This window comes from Diachasmimorpha longicaudata, chromosome 14, assembly GCF_034640455.1.
Source record: "Diachasmimorpha longicaudata isolate KC_UGA_2023 chromosome 14, iyDiaLong2, whole genome shotgun sequence".
Classification (NCBI taxonomy): domain Eukaryota; kingdom Metazoa; phylum Arthropoda; class Insecta; order Hymenoptera; family Braconidae; genus Diachasmimorpha; species Diachasmimorpha longicaudata.
Genome location: NC_087238.1, coordinates 1507682 through 1531178, shown reverse-complemented (window position 1 = coordinate 1531178; position 23497 = coordinate 1507682).

Genomic DNA, 23497 nt, shown 5'->3' with positions numbered 1-23497 from the left:
TCCCACGATGTCGTAAAAACGCATATGTATAATCGACTTTTTCTCGAAGACAAATCGTTCAAACGCAAACTTAGCGCATTGCACTCGTGTAGTACGACGAGACGAAGCTATTGCACGCGGTTTCATCGGCCTACGACAATGTGTACTGAAGTTATATGCCATCATATCGAACACGAATATCAACTTCTATGATTGAGCTTTTCGTGAGCTGTGGTCGCGAAGAAAACGATGTTGCATCAGTTTCCTTGGTTATTCGACGTGCTGAAACCGAATATGATGCCAGATTTTGTCTAGGTGCAGCCAAAAAAAAGTGATTCCCACGATGTCGTAAAAACGCATATGTATAATCGACTTTTTCTCGAAGACAAATCGTTCAAACGCAAACTTAGCGCATTGCACTCGTGTAGTTCAACGAGACGAAGCTATTGCACGCGGTTTCATCGGCCTACGACAATGTGTACTAAAGTTATATGCCACCATATCGAACGCGAATATCAACTTCTATGATTGAGTTTTTCGTGAGCTGTGGTCCCGAAGAAAACGATGTTGCATCAGTTTCCTTGGTTATTCGACGTGCTGAAACCGAATATGATGCCAGATTTTGTCTAGGTGCAGCCAAAAAAAAGTGATTCCCACGATGTCGTAAAAACGCATATGTATAATCGACTTTTTCTCGAAGACAAATCGTTCAAACGCAAACTTAGCGCATTGCACTCGTGTAGTTCGACGAGACGAAGCTATTGCACGCGGTTTCATCGGCCTACGACAATGTGTACTAAAGTTATATGCCATCATATCGAACGCGAATATCAACTTCTATGATTGAGTTTTTCGTGAGCTGTGGTCCCGAAGAAAACGATGTTGCATCAGTTTCCTTGGTTATTCGACGTGCTGAAACCGAATATGATGCCAGATTTTGTCTAGGTGCAGCCAAAAAAAAGTGATTCCCACGATGTCGTAAAAACGCATATGTATAATCGACTTTTTCTCGAAGACAAATCGTTTAAACGCAAACTTAGCGCATTGCACTCGTGTAGGTCGACGAGACGAAGCTATTGCACGCGGTTTCATCGGCCTACGACAATGTGTACTCAAGTTATATGCCATCATATCGAACACGAATATCAACTTCTATGATTGAGTTTTTCGTGAGCTGTGGTCGCGAAGAAAACGATGTTGCATCAGTTTCCTTGGTTATTCGACGTGCTGAAACCAAATATGATGCCAGATTTTGTCTATGTGCGGCCAAAAAAAAGTGATTCCCACGATGTCGTAAAAACGGATATGTATAATCGACTTTTTCTCGAAGACAAATCGTTAAAACGCAAACTTAGCGCATTGCACTCGTGTAGTTCGACGAGACGAAGCTATTGCACGCGGTTTCATCGGCCTACGACAATGTGTACTAAAGTTATATGCCAACATATCGAACGCGAATATCAACTTCTATGATTGAGTTTTTCGTGAGCTGTGGTCCCGAAGAAAACGATGTTGCATCAGTTTCCTTGGTTATTCGACGTGCTGAAACCGAATATGATGCCAGATTTTGTCTAGGTGCAGCCAAAAAAAAGTGATTCCCACGATGTCGTAAAAACGCATATGTATAATCGACTTTTTCTCGAAGACAAATCGTTCAAACGCAAACTTAGCGCATTGCACTCGTGTAGGTCGACGAGACGAAGCTATTGCACGCGGTTTCATCGGCCTACGACAATGTGTACTCAAGTTATATGCCATCATATCGAACACGAATATCAACTTCTATGATTGAGTTTTTCGTGAGCTGTGGTCGCGAAGAAAACGATGTTGCATCAGTTTCCTTGGTTATTCGACGTGCTGAAACCAAATATGATGCCAGATTTTGTCTATGTGCAGCCAAAAAAAAGTGATTCCCACGATGTCGTAAAAACGGATATGTATAATCGACTTTTTCTCGAAGACAAATCGTTAAAACGCAAACTTAGCGCATTGCACTCGTGTAGTTCGACGAGACGAAGCTATTGCACGCGGTTTCATCGGCCTACGACAATGTGTACTAAAGTTATATGCCAACATATCGAACGCGAATATCAACTTCTATGATTGAGTTTTTCGTGAGCTGTGGTCCCGAAGAAAACGATGTTGCATCAGTTTCCTTGGTTATTCGACGTGCTGAAACCAAATATGATGCCAGATTTTGTCTATGTGCAGCCAAAAAAAAGTGATTCCCACGATGTCGTAAAAACGGATATGTATAATCGACTTTTTCTCGAAGACAAATCGTTAAAACGCAAACTTAGCGCATTGCACTCGTGTAGTTCGACGAGACGAAGCTATTGCACGCGGTTTCATCGGCCTACGACAATGTGTACTAAAGTTATATGCCAACATATCGAACGCGAATATCAACTTCTATGATTGAGTTTTTCGTGAGCTGTGGTCGCGAAGAAAACGATGTTGCATCAGTTTCCTTGGTTATTCGACGTGCTGAAACCGAATATGATGCCAGATTTTGTCTAGGTGCAGCCAAAAAAAAGTGATTCCCACGATGTCGTAAAAACGCATATGTATAATCGACTTTTTCTCGAAGACAAATCGTTCAAACGCAAACTTAGCGCATTGCACTCGTGTAGTACGACGAGACGAAGCTATTGCACGCGGTTTCATCGGCCTACGACAATGTGTACTGAAGTTATATGCCATCATATCGAACACGAATATCAACTTCTATGATTGAGCTTTTCGTGAGCTGTGGTCGCGAAGAAAACGATGTTGCATCAGTTTCCTTGGTTATTCGACGTGCTGAAACCGAATATGATGCCAGATTTTGTCTAGGTGCAGCCAAAAAAAAGTGATTCCCACGATGTCGTAAAAACGCATATGTATAATCGACTTTTTCTCGAAGACAAATCGTTCAAACGCAAACTTAGCGCATTGCACTCGTGTAGTTCAACGAGACGAAGCTATTGCACGCGGTTTCATCGGCCTACGACAATGTGTACTAAAGTTATATGCCACCATATCGAACGCGAATATCAACTTCTATGATTGAGTTTTTCGTGAGCTGTGGTCCCGAAGAAAACGATGTTGCATCAGTTTCCTTGGTTATTCGACGTGCTGAAACCGAATATGATGCCAGATTTTGTCTAGGTGCAGCCAAAAAAAAGTGATTCCCACGATGTCGTAAAAACGCATATGTATAATCGACTTTTTCTCGAAGACAAATCGTTCAAACGCAAACTTAGCGCATTGCACTCGTGTAGTTCGACGAGACGAAGCTATTGCACGCGGTTTCATCGGCCTACGACAATGTGTACTAAAGTTATATGCCATCATATCGAACGCGAATATCAACTTCTATGATTGAGTTTTTCGTGAGCTGTGGTCCCGAAGAAAACGATGTTGCATCAGTTTCCTTGGTTATTCGACGTGCTGAAACCGAATATGATGCCAGATTTTGTCTAGGTGCAGCCAAAAAAAAGTGATTCCCACGATGTCGTAAAAACGCATATGTATAATCGACTTTTTCTCGAAGACAAATCGTTTAAACGCAAACTTAGCGCATTGCACTCGTGTAGGTCGACGAGACGAAGCTATTGCACGCGGTTTCATCGGCCTACGACAATGTGTACTCAAGTTATATGCCATCATATCGAACACGAATATCAACTTCTATGATTGAGTTTTTCGTGAGCTGTGGTCGCGAAGAAAACGATGTTGCATCAGTTTCCTTGGTTATTCGACGTGCTGAAACCAAATATGATGCCAGATTTTGTCTATGTGCGGCCAAAAAAAAGTGATTCCCACGATGTCGTAAAAACGGATATGTATAATCGACTTTTTCTCGAAGACAAATCGTTAAAACGCAAACTTAGCGCATTGCACTCGTGTAGTTCGACGAGACGAAGCTATTGCACGCGGTTTCATCGGCCTACGACAATGTGTACTAAAGTTATATGCCAACATATCGAACGCGAATATCAACTTCTATGATTGAGTTTTTCGTGAGCTGTGGTCCCGAAGAAAACGATGTTGCATCAGTTTCCTTGGTTATTCGACGTGCTGAAACCGAATATGATGCCAGATTTTGTCTAGGTGCAGCCAAAAAAAAGTGATTCCCACGATGTCGTAAAAACGCATATGTATAATCGACTTTTTCTCGAAGACAAATCGTTCAAACGCAAACTTAGCGCATTGCACTCGTGTAGGTCGACGAGACGAAGCTATTGCACGCGGTTTCATCGGCCTACGACAATGTGTACTCAAGTTATATGCCATCATATCGAACACGAATATCAACTTCTATGATTGAGTTTTTCGTGAGCTGTGGTCGCGAAGAAAACGATGTTGCATCAGTTTCCTTGGTTATTCGACGTGCTGAAACCAAATATGATGCCAGATTTTGTCTATGTGCAGCCAAAAAAAAGTGATTCCCACGATGTCGTAAAAACGGATATGTATAATCGACTTTTTCTCGAAGACAAATCGTTAAAACGCAAACTTAGCGCATTGCACTCGTGTAGTTCGACGAGACGAAGCTATTGCACGCGGTTTCATCGGCCTACGACAATGTGTACTAAAGTTATATGCCAACATATCGAACGCGAATATCAACTTCTATGATTGAGTTTTTCGTGAGCTGTGGTCCCGAAGAAAACGATGTTGCATCAGTTTCCTTGGTTATTCGACGTGCTGAAACCAAATATGATGCCAGATTTTGTCTATGTGCAGCCAAAAAAAAGTGATTCCCACGATGTCGTAAAAACGGATATGTATAATCGACTTTTTCTCGAAGACAAATCGTTAAAACGCAAACTTAGCGCATTGCACTCGTGTAGTTCGACGAGACGAAGCTATTGCACGCGGTTTCATCGGCCTACGACAATGTGTACTAAAGTTATATGCCAACATATCGAACGCGAATATCAACTTCTATGATTGAGTTTTTCGTGAGCTGTGGTCGCGAAGAAAACGATGTTGCATCAGTTTCCTTGGTTATTCGACGTGCTGAAACCGAATATGATGCCAGATTTTGTCTAGGTGCAGCCAAAAAAAAGTGATTCCCACGATGTCGTAAAAACGCATATGTATAATCGACTTTTTCTCGAAGACAAATCGTTCAAACGCAAACTTAGCGCATTGCACTCGTGTAGTACGACGAGACGAAGCTATTGCACGCGGTTTCATCGGCCTACGACAATGTGTACTGAAGTTATATGCCATCATATCGAACACGAATATCAACTTCTATGATTGAGCTTTTCGTGAGCTGTGGTCGCGAAGAAAACGATGTTGCATCAGTTTCCTTGGTTATTCGACGTGCTGAAACCGAATATGATGCCAGATTTTGTCTAGGTGCAGCCAAAAAAAAGTGATTCCCACGATGTCGTAAAAACGCATATGTATAATCGACTTTTTCTCGAAGACAAATCGTTCAAACGCAAACTTAGCGCATTGCACTCGTGTAGTTCAACGAGACGAAGCTATTGCACGCGGTTTCATCGGCCTACGACAATGTGTACTAAAGTTATATGCCACCATATCGAACGCGAATATCAACTTCTATGATTGAGTTTTTCGTGAGCTGTGGTCCCGAAGAAAACGATGTTGCATCAGTTTCCTTGGTTATTCGACGTGCTGAAACCGAATATGATGCCAGATTTTGTCTAGGTGCAGCCAAAAAAAAGTGATTCCCACGATGTCGTAAAAACGCATATGTATAATCGACTTTTTCTCGAAGACAAATCGTTCAAACGCAAACTTAGCGCATTGCACTCGTGTAGTTCGACGAGACGAAGCTATTGCACGCGGTTTCATCGGCCTACGACAATGTGTACTAAAGTTATATGCCATCATATCGAACGCGAATATCAACTTCTATGATTGAGTTTTTCGTGAGCTGTGGTCCCGAAGAAAACGATGTTGCATCAGTTTCCTTGGTTATTCGACGTGCTGAAACCGAATATGATGCCAGATTTTGTCTAGGTGCAGCCAAAAAAAAGTGATTCCCACGATGTCGTAAAAACGCATATGTATAATCGACTTTTTCTCGAAGACAAATCGTTTAAACGCAAACTTAGCGCATTGCACTCGTGTAGGTCGACGAGACGAAGCTATTGCACGCGGTTTCATCGGCCTACGACAATGTGTACTCAAGTTATATGCCATCATATCGAACACGAATATCAACTTCTATGATTGAGTTTTTCGTGAGCTGTGGTCGCGAAGAAAACGATGTTGCATCAGTTTCCTTGGTTATTCGACGTGCTGAAACCAAATATGATGCCAGATTTTGTCTATGTGCGGCCAAAAAAAAGTGATTCCCACGATGTCGTAAAAACGGATATGTATAATCGACTTTTTCTCGAAGACAAATCGTTAAAACGCAAACTTAGCGCATTGCACTCGTGTAGTTCGACGAGACGAAGCTATTGCACGCGGTTTCATCGGCCTACGACAATGTGTACTAAAGTTATATGCCAACATATCGAACGCGAATATCAACTTCTATGATTGAGTTTTTCGTGAGCTGTGGTCCCGAAGAAAACGATGTTGCATCAGTTTCCTTGGTTATTCGACGTGCTGAAACCGAATATGATGCCAGATTTTGTCTAGGTGCAGCCAAAAAAAAGTGATTCCCACGATGTCGTAAAAACGCATATGTATAATCGACTTTTTCTCGAAGACAAATCGTTCAAACGCAAACTTAGCGCATTGCACTCGTGTAGGTCGACGAGACGAAGCTATTGCACGCGGTTTCATCGGCCTACGACAATGTGTACTCAAGTTATATGCCATCATATCGAACACGAATATCAACTTCTATGATTGAGTTTTTCGTGAGCTGTGGTCGCGAAGAAAACGATGTTGCATCAGTTTCCTTGGTTATTCGACGTGCTGAAACCAAATATGATGCCAGATTTTGTCTATGTGCAGCCAAAAAAAAGTGATTCCCACGATGTCGTAAAAACGGATATGTATAATCGACTTTTTCTCGAAGACAAATCGTTAAAACGCAAACTTAGCGCAGTGCACTCGTGTAGTTCGACGAGACGAAGCTATTGCACGCGGTTTCATCGGCCTACGACAATGTGTACTAAAGTTATATGCCAACATATCGAACGCGAATATCAACTTCTATGATTGAGTTTTTCGTGAGCTGTGGTCGCGAAGAAAACGATGTTGCATCAGTTTCCTTGGTTATTCGACGTGCTGAAACCGAATATGATGCCAGATTTTGTCTAGGTGCAGCCAAAAAAAAGTGATTCCCACGATGTCGTAAAAACGCATATGTATAATCGACTTTTTCTCGAAGACAAATCGTTCAAACGCAAACTTAGCGCATTGCACTCGTGTAGTACGACGAGACGAAGCTATTGCACGCGGTTTCATCGGCCTACGACAATGTGTACTGAAGTTATATGCCATCATATCGAACACGAATATCAACTTCTATGATTGAGCTTTTCGTGAGCTGTGGTCGCGAAGAAAACGATGTTGCATCAGTTTCCTTGGTTATTCGACGTGCTGAAACCGAATATGATGCCAGATTTTGTCTAGGTGCAGCCAAAAAAAAGTGATTCCCACGATGTCGTAAAAACGCATATGTATAATCGACTTTTTCTCGAAGACAAATCGTTCAAACGCAAACTTAGCGCATTGCACTCGTGTAGTACGACGAGACGAAGCTATTGCACGCGGTTTCATCGGCCTACGACAATGTGTACTGAAGTTATATGCCATCATATCGAACACGAATATCAACTTCTATGATTGAGCTTTTCGTGAGCTGTGGTCGCGAAGAAAACGATGTTGCATCAGTTTCCTTGGTTATTCGACGTGCTGAAACCGAATATGATGCCAGATTTTGTCTAGGTGCAGCCAAAAAAAAGTGATTCCCACGATGTCGTAAAAACGCATATGTATAATCGACTTTTTCTCGAAGACAAATCGTTCAAACGCAAACTTAGCGCATTGCACTCGTGTAGTTCAACGAGACGAAGCTATTGCACGCGGTTTCATCGGCCTACGACAATGTGTACTAAAGTTATATGCCACCATATCGAACGCGAATATCAACTTCTATGATTGAGTTTTTCGTGAGCTGTGGTCCCGAAGAAAACGATGTTGCATCAGTTTCCTTGGTTATTCGACGTGCTGAAACCGAATATGATGCCAGATTTTGTCTAGGTGCAGCCAAAAAAAAGTGATTCCCACGATGTCGTAAAAACGCATATGTATAATCGACTTTTTCTCGAAGACAAATCGTTCAAACGCAAACTTAGCGCATTGCACTCGTGTAGTTCGACGAGACGAAGCTATTGCACGCGGTTTCATCGGCCTACGACAATGTGTACTAAAGTTATATGCCATCATATCGAACGCGAATATCAACTTCTATGATTGAGTTTTTCGTGAGCTGTGGTCGCGAAGAAAACGATGTTGCATCAGTTTCCTTGGTTATTTGACGTGCTGAAACCGAATATGATGCCAGATTTTGTCTAGGTGCAGCCAAAAAAAAGTGATTCCCACGATGTCGTAAAAACGCATATGTAAAATCGACTTTTTCTCGAAGACAAATCGTTCAAACGCAAACTTAGCGCATTGCACTCGTGTAGTTCGACGAGACGAAGCTATTGCACGCGGTTTCATCGGCCTACGACAATGTGTACTAAAGTTATATGCCATCATATCGAACGCGAATATCAACTTCTATGATTGAGTTTTTCGTGAGCTGTGGTCGCGAAGAAAACGATGTTGCATCAGTTTCCTTGGTTATTCGACGTGCTGAAACCGAATATGATGCCAGATTTTGTCTAGGTGCAGCCAAAAAAAAGTGATTCCCACGATGTCGTAAAAACGGATATGTATAATCGACTTTTTCTCGAAGACAAATCGTTAAAACGCAAACTTAGCGCATTGCACTCGTGTAGTTCGACGAGACGAAGCTATTGCACGCGGTTTCATCGGCCTACGACAATGTGTACTAAAGTTATATGCCATCATATCGAACGCGAATATCAACTTCTATGATTGAGTTTTTCGTGAGCTGTGGTCCCGAAGAAAACGATGTTGCATCAGTTTCCTTGGTTATTCGACGTGCTGAAACCGAATATGATGCCAGATTTTGTCTAGGTGCAGCCAAAAAAAAGTGATTCCCACGATGTCGTAAAAACGCATATGTATAATCGACTTTTTCTCGAAGACAAATCGTTCAAACGCAAACTTAGCGCATTGCACTCGTGTAGGTCGACGAGACGAAGCTATTGCACGCGGTTTCATCGGCCTACGACAATGTGTACTCAAGTTATATGCCATCATATCGAACACGAATATCAACTTCTATGATTGAGTTTTTCGTGAGCTGTGGTCGCGAAGAAAACGATGTTGCATCAGTTTCCTTGGTTATTCGACGTGCTGAAACCAAATATGATGCCAGATTTTGTCTAGGTGCAGCCAAAAAAAAGTGATTCCCACGATGTCGTAAAAACGGATATGTATAATCGACTTTTTCTCGAAGACAAATCGTTAAAACGCAAACTTAGCGCATTGCACTCGTGTAGTTCGACGAGACGAAGCTATTGCACGCGGTTTCATCGGCCTACGACAATGTGTACTAAAGTTATATGCCATCATATCGAACGCGAATATCAACTTCTATGATTGAGTTTTTCGTGAGCTGTGGTCGCGAAGAAAACGATGTTGCATCAGTTTCCTTGGTTATTCGACGTGCTGAAACCGAATATGATGCCAGATTTTGTCTAGGTGCAGCCAAAAAAAAGTGATTCCCACGATGTCGTAAAACCGCATATGTATAATCGACTTTTTCTCGAAGACAAATCGTTCAAACGCAAACTTAGCGCATTGCACTCGTGTAGTACGACGAGACGAAGCTATTGCACGCGGTTTCATCGGCCTACGACAATGTGTACTCAAGTTATATGCCATCATATCGAACACGAATATCAACTTCTATGATTGAGTTTTTCGTGAGCTGTGGTCGCGAAGAAAACGATGTTGCATCAGTTTCCTTGGTTATTCGACGTGCTGAAACCAAATATGATGCCAGATTTTGTCTATGTGCAGCCAAAAAAAAGTGATTCCCACGATGTCGTAAAAACGGATATGTATAATCGACTTTTTCTCGAAGACAAATCGTTAAAACGCAAACTTAGCGCATTGCACTCGTGTAGTTCGACGAGACGAAGCTATTGCACGCGGTTTCATCGGCCTACGACAATGTGTACTAAAGTTAGATGCCAACATATCGAACGCGAATATCAACTTCTATGATTGAGTTTTTCGTGAGCTGTGGTCGCGAAGAAAACGATGTTGCATCAGTTTCCTTGGTTATTCGACGTGCTGAAACCGAATATGATGCCAGATTTTGTCTAGGTGCAGCCAAAAAAAAGTGATTCCCACGATGTCGTAAAAACGCATATGTATAATCGACTTTTTCTCGAAGACAAATCGTTAAAACGCAAACTTAGCGCATTGCACTCGTGTAGTTCGACGAGACGAAGCTATTGCACGCGGTTTCATCGGCCTACGACAATGTGTACTAAAGTTATATGCCAACATATCGAACGCGAATATCAACTTCTATGATTGAGTTTTTCGTGAGCTGTGGTCGCGAAGAAAACGATGTTGCATCAGTTTCCTTGGTTATTCGACGTGCTGAAACCGAATATGATGCCAGATTTTGTCTAGGTGCAGCCAAAAAAAAGTGATTCCCACGATGTCGTAAAAACGCATATGTATAATCGACTTTTTCTCGAAGACAAATCGTTCAAACGCAAACTTAGCGCATTGCACTCGTGTAGTACGACGAGACGAAGCTATTGCACGCGGTTTCATCGGCCTACGACAATGTGTACTGAAGTTATATGCCATCATATCGCACACGAATATCAACTTCTATGATTGAGCTTTTCGTGAGCTGTGGTCCCGAAGAAAACGATGTTGCATCAGTTTCCTTGGTTATTCGACGTGCTGAAACCGAATATGATGCCAGATTTTGTCTAGGTGCAGCCAAAAAAAAGTGATTCCCACGATGTCGTAAAAACGCATATGTATAATCGACTTTTTCTCGAAGACAAATCGTTCAAACGCAAACTTAGCGCATTGCACTCGTGTAGTTCGACGAGACGAAGCTATTGCACGCGGTTTCATCGGCCTACGACAATGTGTACTAAAGTTATATGCCACCATATCGAACGCGAATATCAACTTCTATGATTGAGTTTTTCGTGAGCTGTGGTCCCGAAGAAAACGATGTTGCATCAGTTTCCTTGGTTATTCGACGTGCTGAAACCGAATATGATGCCAGATTTTGTCTAGGTGCAGCCAAAAAAAAGTGATTCCCACGATGTCGTAAAAACGCATATGTATAATCGACTTTTTCTCGAAGACAAATCGTTCAAACGCAAACTTAGCGCATTGCACTCGTGTATTTCGACGAGACGAAGCTATTGCACGCGGTTTCATCGGCCTACGACAATGTGTACTAAAGTTATATGCCACCATATCGAACGCGAATATCAACTTCTATGATTGAGTTTTTCGTGAGCTGTGGTCCCGAAGAAAACGATGTTGCATCAGTTTCCTTGGTTATTCGACGTGCTGAAACCGAATATGATGCCAGATTTTGTCTAGGTGCAGCCAAAAAAAAGTGATTCCCACGATGTCGTAAAAACGCATATGTATAATCGACTTTTTCTCGAAGACAAATCGTTCAAACGCAAACTTAGCGCATTGCACTCGTGTAGTTCGACGAGACGAAGCTATTGCACGCGGTTTCATCGGCCTACGACAATGTGTACTAAAGTTATATGCCATCATATCGAACGCGAATATCAACTTCTATGATTGAGTTTTTCGTGAGCTGTGGTCGCGAAGAAAACGATGTTGCATCAGTTTCCTTGGTTATTTGACGTGCTGAAACCGAATATGATGCCAGATTTTGTCTAGGTGCAGCCAAAAAAAAGTGATTCCCACGATGTCGTAAAAACGCATATGTAAAATCGACTTTTTCTCGAAGACAAATCGTTCAAACGCAAACTTAGCGCATTACACTCGTGTAGTTCGACGAGACGAAGCTATTGCACGCGGTTTCATCGGCCTACGACAATGTGTACTAAAGTTATATGCCATCATATCGAACGCGAATATCAACTTCTATGATTGAGTTTTTCGTGAGCTGTGGTCGCGAAGAAAACGATGTTGCATCAGTTTCCTTGGTTATTCGACGTGCTGAAACCGAATATGATGCCAGATTTTGTCTAGGTGCAGCCAAAAAAAAGTGATTCCCACGATGTCGTAAAAACGGATATGTATAATCGACTTTTTCTCGAAGACAAATCGTTAAAACGCAAACTTAGCGCATTGCACTCGTGTAGTTCGACGAGACGAAGCTATTGCACGCGGTTTCATCGGCCTACGACAATGTGTACTAAAGTTATATGTCATCATATCGAACGCGAATATCAACTTCTATGATTGAGTTTTTCGTGAGCTGTGGTCCCGAAGAAAACGATGTTGCATCAGTTTCCTTGGTTATTCGACGTGCTGAAACCGAATATGATGCCAGATTTTGTCTAGGTGCAGCCAAAAAAAAGTGATTCCCACGATGTCGTAAAAACGCATATGTATAATCGACTTTTTCTCGAAGACAAATCGTTCAAACGCAAACTTAGCGCATTGCACTCGTGTAGGTCGACGAGACGAAGCTATTGCACGCGGTTTCATCGGCCTACGACAATGTGTACTCAAGTTATATGCCATCATATCGAACACGAATATCAACTTCTATGATTGAGTTTTTCGTGAGCTGTGGTCGCGAAGAAAACGATGTTGCATCAGTTTCCTTGGTTATTCGACGTGCTGAAACCAAATATGATGCCAGATTTTGTCTATGTGCAGCCAAAAAAAAGTGATTCCCACGATGTCGTAAAAACGGATATGTATAATCGACTTTTTCTCGAAGACAAATCGTTAAAACGCAAACTTAGCGCATTGCACTCGTGTAGTTCGACGAGACGAAGCTATTGCACGCGGTTTCATCGGCCTACGACAATGTGTACTAAAGTTATATGCCAACATATCGAACGCGAATATCAACTTCTATGATTGAGTTTTTCGTGAGCTGTGGTCCCGAAGAAAACGATGTTGCATCAGTTTCCTTGGTTATTCGACGTGCTGAAACCAAATATGATGCCAGATTTTGTCTATGTGCAGCCAAAAAAAAGTGATTCCCACGATGTCGTAAAAACGGATATGTATAATCGACTTTTTCTCGAAGACAAATCGTTAAAACGCAAACTTAGCGCATTGCACTCGTGTAGTTCGACGAGACGAAGCTATTGCACGCGGTTTCATCGGCCTACGACAATGTGTACTAAAGTTATATGCCAACATATCGAACGCGAATATCAACTTCTATGATTGAGTTTTTCGTGAGCTGTGGTCGCGAAGAAAACGATGTTGCATCAGTTTCCTTGGTTATTCGACGTGCTGAAACCGAATATGATGCCAGATTTTGTCTAGGTGCAGCCAAAAAAAAGTGATTCCCACGATGTCGTAAAAACGCATATGTATAATCGACTTTTTCTCGAAGACAAATCGTTCAAACGCAAACTTAGCGCATTGCACTCGTGTAGTACGACGAGACGAAGCTATTGCACGCGGTTTCATCGGCCTACGACAATGTGTACTGAAGTTATATGCCATCATATCGAACACGAATATCAACTTCTATGATTGAGCTTTTCGTGAGCTGTGGTCGCGAAGAAAACGATGTTGCATCAGTTTCCTTGGTTATTCGACGTGCTGAAACCGAATATGATGCCAGATTTTGTCTAGGTGCAGCCAAAAAAAAGTGATTCCCACGATGTCGTAAAAACGCATATGTATAATCGACTTTTTCTCGAAGACAAATCGTTCAAACGCAAACTTAGCGCATTGCACTCGTGTAGTTCAACGAGACGAAGCTATTGCACGCGGTTTCATCGGCCTACGACAATGTGTACTAAAGTTATATGCCACCATATCGAACGCGAATATCAACTTCTATGATTGAGTTTTTCGTGAGCTGTGGTCCCGAAGAAAACGATGTTGCATCAGTTTCCTTGGTTATTCGACGTGCTGAAACCGAATATGATGCCAGATTTTGTCTAGGTGCAGCCAAAAAAAAGTGATTCCCACGATGTCGTAAAAACGCATATGTATAATCGACTTTTTCTCGAAGACAAATCGTTCAAACGCAAACTTAGCGCATTGCACTCGTGTAGTTCGACGAGACGAAGCTATTGCACGCGGTTTCATCGGCCTACGACAATGTGTACTAAAGTTATATGCCATCATATCGAACGCGAATATCAACTTCTATGATTGAGTTTTTCGTGAGCTGTGGTCCCGAAGAAAACGATGTTGCATCAGTTTCCTTGGTTATTCGACGTGCTGAAACCGAATATGATGCCAGATTTTGTCTAGGTGCAGCCAAAAAAAAGTGATTCCCACGATGTCGTAAAAACGCATATGTATAATCGACTTTTTCTCGAAGACAAATCGTTTAAACGCAAACTTAGCGCATTGCACTCGTGTAGGTCGACGAGACGAAGCTATTGCACGCGGTTTCATCGGCCTACGACAATGTGTACTCAAGTTATATGCCATCATATCGAACACGAATATCAACTTCTATGATTGAGTTTTTCGTGAGCTGTGGTCGCGAAGAAAACGATGTTGCATCAGTTTCCTTGGTTATTCGACGTGCTGAAACCAAATATGATGCCAGATTTTGTCTATGTGCGGCCAAAAAAAAGTGATTCCCACGATGTCGTAAAAACGGATATGTATAATCGACTTTTTCTCGAAGACAAATCGTTAAAACGCAAACTTAGCGCATTGCACTCGTGTAGTTCGACGAGACGAAGCTATTGCACGCGGTTTCATCGGCCTACGACAATGTGTACTAAAGTTATATGCCAACATATCGAACGCGAATATCAACTTCTATGATTGAGTTTTTCGTGAGCTGTGGTCCCGAAGAAAACGATGTTGCATCAGTTTCCTTGGTTATTCGACGTGCTGAAACCGAATATGATGCCAGATTTTGTCTAGGTGCAGCCAAAAAAAAGTGATTCCCACGATGTCGTAAAAACGCATATGTATAATCGACTTTTTCTCGAAGACAAATCGTTCAAACGCAAACTTAGCGCATTGCACTCGTGTAGGTCGACGAGACGAAGCTATTGCACGCGGTTTCATCGGCCTACGACAATGTGTACTCAAGTTATATGCCATCATATCGAACACGAATATCAACTTCTATGATTGAGTTTTTCGTGAGCTGTGGTCGCGAAGAAAACGATGTTGCATCAGTTTCCTTGGTTATTCGACGTGCTGAAACCAAATATGATGCCAGATTTTGTCTATGTGCAGCAAAAAAAAAGTGATTCCCACGATGTCGTAAAAACGGATATGTATAATCGACTTTTTCTCGAAGACAAATCGTTAAAACGCAAACTTAGCGCATTGCACTCGTGTAGTTCGACGAGACGAAGCTATTGCACGCGGTTTCATCGGCCTACGACAATGTGTACTAAAGTTATATGCCAACATATCGAACGCGAATATCAACTTCTATGATTGAGTTTTTCGTGAGCTGTGGTCGCGAAGAAAACGATGTTGCATCAGTTTCCTTGGTTATTCGACGTGCTGAAACCGAATATGATGCCAGATTTTGTCTAGGTGCAGCCAAAAAAAAGTGATTCCCACGATGTCGTAAAAACGCATATGTATAATCGACTTTTTCTCGAAGACAAATCGTTCAAACGCAAACTTAGCGCATTGCACTCGTGTAGTACGACGAGACGAAGCTATTGCACGCGGTTTCATCGGCCTACGACAATGTGTACTGAAGTTATATGCCATCATATCGAACACGAATATCAACTTCTATGATTGAGCTTTTCGTGAGCTGTGGTCGCGAAGAAAACGATGTTGCATCAGTTTCCTTGGTTATTCGACGTGCTGAAACCGAATATGATGCCAGATTTTGTCTAGGTGCAGCCAAAAAAAAGTGATTCCCACGATGTCGTAAAAACGCATATGTATAATCGACTTTTTCTCGAAGACAAATCGTTCAAACGCAAACTTAGCGCATTGCACTCGTGTAGTACGACGAGACGAAGCTATTGCACGCGGTTTCATCGGCCTACGACAATGTGTACTGAAGTTATATGCCATCATATCGAACACGAATATCAACTTCTATGATTGAGCTTTTCGTGAGCTGTGGTCGCGAAGAAAACGATGTTGCATCAGTTTCCTTGGTTATTCGACGTGCTGAAACCGAATATGATGCCAGATTTTGTCTAGGTGCAGCCAAAAAAAAGTGATTCCCACGATGTCGTAAAAACGCATATGTATAATCGACTTTTTCTCGAAGACAAATCGTTCAAACGCAAACTTAGCGCATTGCACTCGTGTAGTTCAACGAGACGAAGCTATTGCACGCGGTTTCATCGGCCTACGACAATGTGTACTAAAGTTATATGCCACCATATCGAACGCGAATATCAACTTCTATGATTGAGTTTTTCGTGAGCTGTGGTCCCGAAGAAAACGATGTTGCATCAGTTTCCTTGGTTATTCGACGTGCTGAAACCGAATATGATGCCAGATTTTGTCTAGGTGCAGCCAAAAAAAAGTGATTCCCACGATGTCGTAAAAACGCATATGTATAATCGACTTTTTCTCGAAGACAAATCGTTCAAACGCAAACTTAGCGCATTGCACTCGTGTAGTTCGACGAGACGAAGCTATTGCACGCGGTTTCATCGGCCTACGACAATGTGTACTAAAGTTATATGCCATCATATCGAACGCGAATATCAACTTCTATGATTGAGTTTTTCGTGAGCTGTGGTCGCGAAGAAAACGATGTTGCATCAGTTTCCTTGGTTATTTGACGTGCTGAAACCGAATATGATGCCAGATTTTGTCTAGGTGCAGCCAAAAAAAAGTGATTCCCACGATGTCGTAAAAACGCATATGTAAAATCGACTTTTTCTCGAAGACAAATCGTTCAAACGCAAACTTAGCGCATTGCACTCGTGTAGTTCGACGAGACGAAGCTATTGCACGCGGTTTCATCGGCCTACGACAATGTGTACTAAAGTTATATGCCATCATATCGAACGCGAATATCAACTTCTATGATTGAGTTTTTCGTGAGCTGTGGTCGCGAAGAAAACGATGTTGCATCAGTTTCCTTGGTTATTCGACGTGCTGAAACCGAATATGATGCCAGATTTTGTCTAGGTGCAGCCAAAAAAAAGTGATTCCCACGATGTCGTAAAAACGGATATGTATAATCGACTTTTTCTCGAAGACAAATCGTTAAAACGCAAACTTAGCGCATTGCACTCGTGTAGTTCGACGAGACGAAGCTATTGCACGCGGTTTCATCGGCCTACGACAATGTGTACTAAAGTTATATGCCATCATATCGAACGCGAATATCAACTTCTATGATTGAGTTTTTCGTGAGCTGTGGTCCCGAAGAAAACGATGTTGCATCAGTTTCCTTGGTTATTCGACGTGCTGAAACCGAATATGATGCCAGATTTTGTCTAGGTGCAGCCAAAAAAAAGTGATTCCCACGATGTCGTAAAAACGCATATGTATAATCGACTTTTTCTCGAAGACAAATCGTTCAAACGCAAACTTAGCGCATTGCACTCGTGTAGGTCGACGAGACGAAGCTATTGCACGCGGTTTCATCGGCCTACGACAATGTGTACTCAAGTTATATGCCATCATATCGAACACGAATATCAACTTCTATGATTGAGTTTTTCGTGAGCTGTGGTCGCGAAGAAAACGATGTTGCATCAGTTTCCTTGGTTATTCGACGTGCTGAAACCAAATATGATGCCAGATTTTGTCTAGGTGCAGCCAAAAAAAAGTGATTCCCACGATGTCGTAAAAACGGATATGTATAATCGACTTTTTCTCGAAGACAAATCGTTAAAACGCAAACTTAGCGCATTGCACTCGTGTAGTTCGACGAGACGAAGCTATTGCACGCGGTTTCATCGGCCTACGACAATGTGTACTAAAGTTATATGCCATCATATCGAACGCGAATATCAACTTCTATGATTGAGTTTTTCGTGAGCTGTGGTCGCGAAGAAAACGATGTTGCATCAGTTTCCTTGGTTATTCGACGTGCTGAAACCGAATATGATGCCAGATTTTGTCTAGGTGCAGCCAAAAAAAAGTGATTCCCACGATGTCGTAAAACCGCATATGTATAATCGACTTTTTCTCGAAGACAAATCGTTCAAACGCAAACTTAGCGCATTGCACTCGTGTAGTACGACGAGACGAAGCTATTGCACGCGGTTTCATCGGCCTACGACAATGTGTACTCAAGTTATATGCCATCATATCGAACACGAATATCAACTTCTATGATTGAGTTTTTCGTGAGCTGTGGTCGCGAAGAAAACGATTTTGCATCAGTTTCCTTGGTTATTCGACGTGCTGAAACCAAATATGATGCCAGATTTTGTCTATGTGCAGCCAAAAAAAAGTGATTCCCACGATGTCGTAAAAACGGATATGTATAATCGACTTTTTCTCGAAGACAAATCGTTAAAACGCAAACTTAGCGCATTGCACTCGTGTAGTTCGACGAGACGAAGCTATTGCACGCGGTTTCATCGGCCTACGACAATGTGTACTAAAGTTAGATGCCAACATATCGAACGCGAATATCAACTTCTATGATTGAGTTTTTCGTGAGCTGTGGTCGCGAAGAAAACGATGTTGCATCAGTTTCCTTGGTTATTCGACGTGCTGAAACCGAATATGATGCCAGATTTTGTCTAGGTGCAGCCAAAAAAAAGTGATTCCCACGATGTCGTAAAAACGCATATGTATAATCGACTTTTTCTCGAAGACAAATCGTTAAAACGCAAACTTAGCGCATTGCACTCGTGTAGTTCGACGAGACGAAGCTATTGCACGCGGTTTCATCGGCCTACGACAATGTGTACTAAAGTTATATGCCAACATATCGAACGCGAATATCAACTTCTATGATTGAGTTTTTCGTGAGCTGTGGTCGCGAAGAAAACGATGTTGCATCAGTTTCCTTGGTTATTCGACGTGCTGAAACCGAATATGATGCCAGATTTTGTCTAGGTGCAGCCAAAAAAAAGTGATTCCCACGATGTCGTAAAAACGCATATGTATAATCGACTTTTTCTCGAAGACAAATCGTTCAAACGCAAACTTAGCGCATTGCACTCGTGTAGTACGACGAGACGAAGCTATTGCACGCGGTTTCATCGGCCTACGACAATGTGTACTGAAGTTATATGCCATCATATCGCACACGAATATCAACTTCTATGATTGAGCTTTTCGTGAGCTGTGGTCCCGAAGAAAACGATGTTGCATCAGTTTCCTTGGTTATTCGACGTGCTGAAACCGAATATGATGCCAGATTTTGTCTAGGTGCAGCCAAAAAAAAGTGATTCCCACGATGTCGTAAAAACGCATATGTATAATCGACTTTTTCTCGAAGACAAATCGTTCAAACGCAAACTTAGCGCATTGCACTCGTGTAGTTCGACGAGACGAAGCTATTGCACGCGGTTTCATCGGCCTACGACAATGTGTACTAAAGTTATATGCCACCATATCGAACGCGAATATCAACTTCTATGATTGAGTTTTTCGTGAGCTGTGGTCCCGAAGAAAACGATGTTGCATCAGTTTCCTTGGTTATTCGACGTGCTGAAACCGAATATGATGCCAGATTTTGTCTAGGTGCAGCCAAAAAAAAGTGATTCCCACGATGTCGTAAAAACGCATATGTATAATCGACTTTTTCTCGAAGACAAATCGTTCAAACGCAAACTTAGCGCATTGCACTCGTGTATTTCGACGAGACGAAGCTATTGCACGCGGTTTCATCGGCCTACGACAATGTGTACTAAAGTTATATGCCACCATATCGAACGCGAATATCAACTTCTATGATTGAGTTTTTCGTGAGCTGTGGTCCCGAAGAAAACGATGTTGCATCAGTTTCCTTGGTTATTCGACGTGCTGAAACCGAATATGATGCCAGATTTTGTCTAGGTGCAGCCAAAAAAAAGTGATTCCCACGATGTCGTAAAAACGCATATGTATAATCGACTTTTTCTCGAAGACAAATCGTTCAAACGCAAACTTAGCGCATTGCACTCGTGTAGTTCGACGAGACGAAGCTATTGCACGCGGTTTCATCGGCCTACGACAATGTGTACTAAAGTTATATGCCATCATATCGAACGCGAATATCAACTTCTATGATTGAGTTTTTCGTGAGCTGTGGTCGCGAAGAAAACGATGTTGCATCAGTTTCCTTGGTTATTTGACGTGCTGAAACCGAATATGATGCCAGATTTTGTCTAGGTGCAGCCAAAAAAAAGTGATTCCCACGATGTCGTAAAAACGCATATGTAAAATCGACTTTTTCTCGAAGACAAATCGTTCAAACGCAAACTTAGCGCATTACACTCGTGTAGTTCGACGAGACGAAGCTATTGCACGCGGTTTCATCGGCCTACGACAATGTGTACTAAAGTTATATGCCATCATATCGAACGCGAATATCAACTTCTATGATTGAGTTTTTCGTGAGCTGTGGTCGCGAAGAAAACGATGTTGCATCAGTTTCCTTGGTTATTCGACGTGCTGAAACCGAATATGATGCCAGATTTTGTCTAGGTGCAGCCAAAAAAAAGTGATTCCCACGATGTCGTAAAAACGGATATGTATAATCGACTTTTTCTCGAAGACAAATCGTTAAAACGCAAACTTAGCGCATTGCACTCGTGTAGTTCGACGAGACGAAGCTATTGCACGCGGTTTCATCGGCCTACGACAATGTGTACTAAAGTTATATGTCATCATATCGAACGCGAATATCAACTTCTATGATTGAGTTTTTCGTGAGCTGTGGTCCCGAAGAAAACGATGTTGCATCAGTTTCCTTGGTTATTCGACGTGCTGAAACCGAATATGATGCCAGATTTTGTCTAGGTGCAGCCAAAAAAAAGTGATTCCCACGATGTCGTAAAAACGCATATGTATAATCGACTTTTTCTCGAAGACAAATCGTTCAAACGCAAACTTAGCGCATTGCACTCGTGTAGGTCGACGAGACGAAGCTATTGCACGCGGTTTCATCGGCCTACGACAATGTGTACTCAAGTTATATGCCATCATATCGAACACGAATATCAACTTCTATGATTGAGTTTTTCGTGAGCTGTGGTCGCGAAGAAAACGATGTTGCATCAGTTTCCTTGGTTATTCGACGTGCTGAAACCAAATATGATGCCAGATTTTGTCTAGGTGCAGCCAAAAAAAAGTGATTCCCACGATGTCGTAAAAACGGATATGTATAATCGACTTTTTCTCGAAGACAAATCGTTAAAACGCAAACTTAGCGCATTGCACTCGTGTAGTTCGACGAGACGAAGCTATTGCACGCGGTTTCATCGGCCTACGACAATGTGTACTAAAGTTATATGCCAACATATCGAACGCGAATATCAACTTCTATGATTGAGTTTTTCGTGAGCTGTGGTCGCGAAGAAAACGATGTTGCATCAGTTTCCTTGGTTATTCGACGTGCTGAAACCGAATATGATGCCAGATTTTGTCTAGGTGCAGCCAAAAAAAAGTGATTCCCACGATGTCGTAAAAACGCATATGTATAATCGACTTTTTCTCGAAGACAAATCGTTCAAACGCAAACTTAGCGCATTGCACTCGTGTAGTTCGACGAGACGAAGCTATTGCACGCGGTTTCATCGGCCTACGACAATGTGTACTAAAGTTATATGCCATCATATCGAACGCGAATATCAACTTCTATGATTGAGTTTTTCGTGAGCTGTGGTCCCGAAGAAAACGATGTTGCATCAGTTTCCTTGGTTATTCGACGTGCTGAAACCGAATATGATGCCAGATTTTGTCTAGGTGCAGCCAAAAAAAAGTGATTCCCACGATGTCGTAAAAACGCATATGTATAATCGACTTTTTCTCGAAGACAAATCGTTCAAACGCAAACTTAGCGCATTGCACTCGTGTAGGTCGACGAGACGAAGCTATTGCACGCGGTTTCATCGGCCTACGACAATGTGTACTCAAGTTATATGCCATCATATCGAACACGAATATCAACTTCTATGATTGAGTTTTTCGTGAGCTGTGGTCGCGAAGAAAACGATGTTGCATCAGTTTCCTTGGTTATTCGACGTGCTGAAACCAAATATGATGCCAGATTTTGTCTAGGTGCAGCCAAAAAAAAGTGATTCCCACGATGTCGTAAAAACGGATATGTATAATCGACTTTTTCTCGAAGACAAATCGTTAAAACGCAAACTTAGCGCATTGCACTCGTGTAGTTCGACGAGACGAAGCTATTGCACGCGGTTTCATCGGCCTACGACAATGTGTACTAAAGTTATATGCCATCATATCGAACGCGAATATCAACTTCTATGATTGAGTTTTTCGTGAGCTGTGGTCGCGAAGAAAACGATGTTGCATCAGTTTCCTTGGTTATTCGACGTGCTGAAACCGAATATGATGCCAGATTTTGTCTAGGTGCAGCCAAAAAAAAGTGATTCCCACGATGTCGTAAAACCGCATATGTATAATCGACTTTTTCTCGAAGACAAATCGTTCAAACGCAAACTTAGCGCATTGCACTCGTGTAGTACGACGAGACGAAGCTATTGCACGCGGTTTCATCGGCCTACGACAATGTGTACTCAAGTTATATGCCATCATATCGAACACGAATATCAACTTCTATGATTGAGTTTTTCGTGAGCTGTGGTCGCGAAGAAAACGATGTTGCATCAGTTTCCTTGGTTATTCGACGTGCTGAAACCAAATATGATGCCAGATTTTGTCTATGTGCAGCCAAAAAAAAGTGATTCCCACGATGTCGTAAAAACGGATATGTATAATCGACTTTTTCTCGAAGACAAATCGTTAAAACGCAAACTTAGCGCATTGCACTCGTGTAGTTCGACGAGACGAAGCTATTGCACGCGGTTTCATCGGCCTACGACAATGTGTACTAAAGTTAGATGCCAACATATCGAACGCGAATATCAACTTCTATGATTGAGTTTTTCGTGAGCTGTGGTCGCGAAGAAAACGATGTTGCATCAGTTTCCTTGGTTATTCGACGTGCTGAAACCGAATATGATGCCAGATTTTGTCTAGGTGCAGCCAAAAAAAAGTGATTCCCACGATGTCGTAAAAACGCATATGTATAATCGACTTTTTCTCGAAGACAAATCGTTAAAACGCAAACTTAGCGCATTGCACTCGTGTAGTTCGACGAGACGAAGCTATTGCACGCGGTTTCATCGGCCTACGACAATGTGTACTAAAGTTATATGCCAACATATCGAACGCGAATATCAACTTC